The sequence below is a fragment of the Sturnira hondurensis genome, unplaced genomic scaffold, assembly GCF_014824575.4.
Source record: "Sturnira hondurensis isolate 20B ecotype Veracruz unplaced genomic scaffold, ASM1482457v3 Scaffold0008908, whole genome shotgun sequence".
Lineage (NCBI taxonomy): Eukaryota > Metazoa > Chordata > Mammalia > Chiroptera > Phyllostomidae > Sturnira > Sturnira hondurensis.
In genome coordinates, this window is record NW_028081539.1 from 1,792,961 (window position 1) to 1,799,628 (window position 6,668).

A 6,668-nucleotide genomic window follows, 5' to 3' on the forward strand; every position below is an offset into this window, starting at 1 on the left:
TCAGTGGACTGAGTGCTGGCTTGTGAACCAAAGGGTCACTGGTTCATTTCCCAAACAGGACACATGCCTGGGTTTTGGGCCAGGTCTCCAGTAGGAGGCAGTTGAGAGGCAGCCACACATTGATGTTTCCCTGTCTCCCTCCCTTCCCCTCTCTCTTAAAATAAAGAAATTAAATCTTAAAAAAAAAGAAAAACCTACCTGAATCAACTTATGTTACAGATAATTAAAAAATCCTCAAACTCTATTGAAATCACAATATGCTGGAAACTACAAATATTTAATGAATTTGCATTTTTGGCCATTGGATTTTTTTTCAATCCTCACTGGAAGACATTTTTAGAGAGAGAGGAAGAGGCAGAGAGATGCAGAGAGAAGGGACAATGAGAGAGACAAGCATCAGTTCGTTGCCTCCCACAGTGCCCGTGCTTTACTGGGGTTGCACCTGACAGGGAATGAACCCATGACTTCTCAGTTACAGCACGATGAACCACCAGAGCCGCGCTGGCCAGCACAGCCATTGGGTCTTTATGAATTGGCTTTCAGATCATTGATGTTACACTAATTTTTTAAACAAGATTTTGGTAAATTGATCATCTGGCATAAACTCATAATGGCAAAGTAAATAGAAAGTAAATATGACACTGTTTGGAGGGACAACGAGATTTGATCCTGGGTTCACTTTGAAGGGTGGGAAGACAAAATAGGTCGGTGATTACTTCTACAGTTTTGGGTTGAAGACATGGTAAGTGTTGGCACTATTTATTAAGATAGAGAAATTTAGAGCACAGTCGTGTTTGCTGTTGAGGGGAAGGAATATTTCCAAACTAATATTTTAATATACTTGGGATGCTAATATAATCACCATTCAAAGATGTCGAGCAGAGTAGAATTTACCCATGTAGATCTAACAAGGGGGACTAATGTGAATATAAAAACTCAGGAGTCATCAAAATGTGGATGGCAATGAAGACCAAGGGTGAGAGGTGAAGAAAGAGGCACTAGGACCCCCCGCCCCCCAGAGCTTCTCAGCATATAGACTATATATGGAAGAATATCGATGGGAAAGAAGTCTAAAAGGAGTAGGTAGTGAGATGTGCTGCAGTTAAAAATAAGAAAAGAGAGTTTGTCAGGAAGGGTGGGGGTGTCAAGTGTATCCTATAAATTATCAAGGTTCTATCTATATTATCACATTTGACTCAATTCCCCCCACACCTTTTTTAAGGTTTCCACATTACTTTACTCGTAATTTCTGTGCTTTATTTTATACGTATATACATACATACTTGCATGCATACATAGACAATCATAGTGTTTGTGTGTGATTATGTGTATATTCTATTTAATTCTTAACCATGAACTTTAATGGCATTGTCTTTATATGTCCAGCATAGTGTCTGAAAAATACTAAGTGCTCAGAAATATTTGTTGAACTGCATAAACTATTTCTAATAAGAATGTCGTCTCAGTTATCACTAAGATACAAATATAAATATTGATGAAACTTGTAAGAGCATTTTGCATATTCAAGCTAAAATCAAGAATGTATTTTAGTCTTTACTGGGCATTTTATCTCCACACTTAAAAACCAATACTACCTTTTTTTGGTGGGACACATATTATTTATTTTCATTTATCTATAAAGTTCTTGCTTTGACATTTTGTGAAAATCCTTTGACATAGTTAATTCACAAACACTGAAGTCAGAGCAAAAAATTCACAAAAATGTCTACTTATTACACCAGCTACTGATCTGAAACAAATTACACATGTAGTGCTAAAATGGACTTTACTCATCTTTGTGTATGTCATCAAGATCAGCATGCATTTTGAACCATTACTTAAGATTTTGTTATAAAATAATGAAGTTTGCAGTTTGTGAGAGGGACTGGTTTTCTGAAAAGCTTCTCTGCTCATTTGCACATAGACAAAGGCCACATGTAACCTCCTCAACGAAGCTACTGATTTGGCATTTTGCCATTATATGAGCAAAATCCTAGAGATTTGTTTATTACTGCAACTGAAATACTCATTGAAACAATTGTTAAAGAGAAACCACAGGCCCCAAAATGGTGTCATTTGTGCTAAAGCCCATGATACCAAACCTAGAGTTAATATCTAATCTAATTGCTATTGCAACCCTTCCCAGAAATATAATCTTAATCAACCAGTCAGGATTTTTCTGGTCAACACTAATGTGGTAATCTGTCACTTGTACCCTCTCCATTTCCATATAAAGAGGATGAAATATGCCCTGGCTGGTGTATCTCAGTGGATTGAGCACACGCCTGTGAATTTAGGGATCGTGGTTCAATTCCCAGTCAGGGCACATGCCTGGGTTGCAGGCCAGTTTTCAGCAGGGGACCCACGAGAGGCAATCATACATTGATATTTCTTTCCCTCAATCCTTCCTTTCCCATCTAAAGATAAATGAATAAAATCATTTTAAAAAATAAAATAAATCGCTCTGGCTGTTGTAGCTCAGTGGATTGAGCATGGGCCTGCAAACCACACGATTGCAGTTCGATTCCCAGTCAGGGCACATGCCTGGGTGGCAGGCCAGTTCCAAGCAGGGAACTCACGAGAGGCAACCATACATTGATATTTCTCTCCTTCTCTCCTTCCCTTCCCCTCTAAAGATAAATAAATAAAATCTTTAAAAAATAAATAAAACACATAAAAAATAAAATAAATAAACACTGTTTTTTTTTAAAAAAGAAGAGGAAATCTGCATGACAAAAATCTTCATAGTGACCCCCCCCACCTCCACAAGATGTTCTGGTCTAAAATAATCTTTTATTTTCTTTGGTTAATAGCTCCCTTTCCCCACTCTTCTTCTTATACAAACCTTCCATTTTGTACATCCCCCTCTGAGCATCCTTCTAGTAGCAAGATGAGATGCTGCCTCATTCATGAATCACTTAATAAGGCCAATTAGAGCTTTAAATTTACTAGGTTGAATTTTGTTTTTAACTCAGTGAAATGGTAATGAGTTCTATTCTGAGAGCTAACATAATAAAATAATAGAAGAATGTAACAGTACATGAGAGAAAAAATTAAAGTAAAATTGAATGAGAATAAGTCTTCAAAATCAGTAAGCATAGTCTAAAGGATATGTATTTAAACTGTCCTGAATGTAAATATAAGTATAATAGATTTTCTCATATTTCAACCTCATTTTTCAGGGTTACAGAATCACAAAACCACAGAATATTAGCATTAAGGTGAATCTTAGAGGTCACATGACTCAAAGCAGAAAGGCCATAGGATGGGAGGTGATGTATTGGGAAGGGAACAGAGAAAGCTGCACTTACCTGTCAACTTACATTATTTTTCTTCCAAACAACATGTTTCTCAAAGAAGACAATCTGTCTGAGTTTGTGTATTCAGACCCTTGACATTTCCAATTAAGTTAAATTTAAATCTACCATGTTTTTATTCATCAGGTATATTATTTGATCCACTTTTCCTCTTTATCTGCCTTGTTTGGAAAAAATATATCATCTAATTATTCCAGAAAAAAAGAGAAGAGATGAAAGCTTTTATAACTAATGTACTCTAGTACCTTAAATTTTTCCAATAAATAATAATGATTGCTAGACAATAATCGGCTTCCAATTATACTTGAAAATAAGGTAACAACAACAAAATACCATCTTTTATATGGCTTTGTCGTGTATTATATTACTATAAGAGCAGCATATCAATCTCATGTTAAAACGGGTCTTCCCTGGCTAATTAGCACACTGAGAGAAATGAGAAAAGAGCGCTGGGGGCACATTGTTGAGAATTCAAAAATACGGATTTGAAATTGATCAACCATAAACACACCATTTCACCTACCGTTATATTATGAAATATTTAAATTGTTAATGTCCATTCTTCATCTTTTCCTATGAATTTTGCAAGATAAAAAGAGAGTCATTCAAAGTGGACAAAATAGAAACCAAAATTTAGTTAATTATCTTTAAAGTATGAATCACCTATAATAACTCCCATTAGCACTAATGGAAATTTGCATGTAATAAATCCTTTTGGTGCCTGGAGAATATACCACTGCCCTTTTAAACTGTCTGGTGCTTTTACCCCTGGGCCCTCCAGAAGTGATGAGCCATCAAATACAGTGTTCCTGGAAAGGAATAGGAAGATAAGTCAAGTATCTCCAATTTTCTGTCTTTGCATATGACAGTCATTTTCCCCCCCACAAGTACACGCATACATATCTTAATACTCCCCCATGACTATACTTCAGAGGAGCTCAGGTGAAAATATATTGGATCACGTGAAGGGAACCGTGTTATTACTTATGGGAATCTTATAATTTTCTATAAGTATAATTACAGTTGGTTATAAAAAAGTTTATTTTTATTCCCAAGCACATAATATCCTTAAAGTACCTGCGTGGTACTACAACAGCTGAGACGGGGCTGGACTTTTAAGGAACACATGGCAAGCACGCATGATCTGGGACTACATGCAGATTCAATGCAACCTTGGGAGCTTTAGGAAACGGTTGTGAGCTGTTGTTGTGTTATCAGCACAGAGCAGACTGAAACTCTCAGATCATCCACAGTCTTTGCCACATTATCTGGGGCAACAATGACTTAGAGTGGATGTATTTCAGACTCTATTCATTGCCCAACTTGTACACTCTAGTTTGTGTCTTAAGAAATAGTTAATTAGGTGACTTTGGATATAATTGATTGAAAGGTGAGGATTTACTATTTCTCAGAAGATAATAAACTTTTGCAGATCCAACATATTTATTTAAAAACTTTCATAGAAGTCCTAGAGCCAAAGATAAAGTTGTAAATAATGTGCTTATATTTTAAGTAACAGTGTACATGACTAACTAACTATAAAACAAAAAATTGTAGAATTGTTTAAGTCTGTGCAGGCTGCCATGACAAAGTACCACATACTGATTGACTTAGACAACAGATACTTATATTCTCACAACCGTGAATACCTTGAAGTTTAAGATTAAGGTGCCAGCATGGGTGGTTTCTGGTGAGACTTCTCTTCCTAGTTTGCAGGCAGCTGCCTTCTCACTGTGTCCTCACATGGCCTTTTCTTCCTTTGCTCAGAGAGAGAGATCTCCTGTGTCTCTTTTTCTTATCAGTATACAAGTCCTGTTGTATTATAGTCCTGTCCTTTGACCTTAATTAATCTACGTTACTTCCATTAAAACCCTATCTTCAATGACAGTCACATTGGGGTTAGGGTTTCTACATATGAATTTTGCAGAACATAATTCAGTCCGTAACAGATGGGATTCATCTGATACAGAACCTCTTTCTGAGAATGAGAAGTTTCAAAGATCAGTGAAGTCTCTTCTATATGCTTTGTTAAGTAAAACTCTAGATTTAAAAAGGCTAACTACCAATCAAAATATATTTATACAAATATTCTATTGCCTTGGACTGTTAATTCTGCCCTAAATTATTTTTAATCAAAGCATACATTATTGACTTGAACCGATTCTGATGCACATGGGACTAGATAACAGCAACGAGAGACAAACATTTCAATAGAAATTGTTTGTTAAGTAGGGTAGTGGTGTTAACTTCCAAGTATTTATAATTGAGTTTCTGGCTAACCATGCATTCTGATAAGAGAAGTTTATGATATGAACATATTTCTCAATCATGAATAATGCTTTCTCCTCATATTAGAGAATGGTGTTTATCCCTATTAAAAACATCATGCATAGGAAAATTCCTCTATATGAGTATGTCATTTCAAATCAATCTGTAATATTTACTTTTTAATAGTTATTTTTCCTAGCAAATCAGAAAATTAGATAACTAAAGAGCTTAAATGTAAACAACCTAGAAAATATTTATGCTAAAGGTAAATCCATTTATATGTATATTCCTTGAATATATTTAATAACAATAAAATGATAATAAAGGTTGTTAACAAATCTTTTTGGTAGAAAAGTCAGTATTCAAAGTGAATGTTTTACAGAACAACTGGTTTGTAATTCCAGTGGTTGGGTCAGTTTTCTAGTAAGAAAATTTATTTAAAAAATAATATTAAACCCTCCTCTTCCTGGCATGGGTCGGGCGTGCAGTCCCGATGCCCGTAATGTACAGACGGAGAGAGAAAGGGCTCCAACCCCCTCGGCATCATGTCTTCGGTGCTGATGGTTTCCAGTCTGTCGGTTCTATCCTCAAGCACCAGAACACAGGGAAAAAATAATATTAAAACCTATATACCTAAAATCCTAAAAGAAAAAACAGAATTATCCATAAATTCATCTTTTAATTTTAATTTTAATCATCTATGCAATCCATATTGATTTGTTGGAAAAAAGTAAAAAATCTATATAATTAGGATATTTAACAAATAAATCACAAGTGAAATCCTTTCTATCTCAAACCTAGATTCATTTTATCTTCCAAATAATCACTTTAAGAATTTCTTGTGTTATCTTAACATTTTGTTACACATAGGAGTATATCAACTTGGACTGAACAAAATTACTAATTGTTGATCACCAATTTTATGTTACTCAAACTAACACATAATCCTATATTTTTAATCCAATAACATATTTTAGTTCTTTCCATATTAGAAAATATAGGACTATATTTAGATAAAAATTAGTATGTAGGTATAATAGATTTATTATGACTGAGGCGTTTTGATGAAAATTTAGAGTTTTA

At 34.9% G+C, this 6,668-nt stretch overlaps 1 non-coding gene across 1 annotated transcript; it reads left to right on the plus strand.

Annotated features, from left to right (window-relative positions):
- The first annotated feature begins 6,041 nt into the window (after nt 1-6,041).
- LOC118993839 (small nucleolar RNA SNORA57) lies at nt 6,042-6,190 on the plus strand. The gene has a single exon (XR_005067953.1). It is a non-coding gene; the product is annotated as a small nucleolar RNA SNORA57 (small nucleolar RNA).
- The last annotated feature ends 478 nt before the right edge of the window (nt 6,191-6,668 follow it).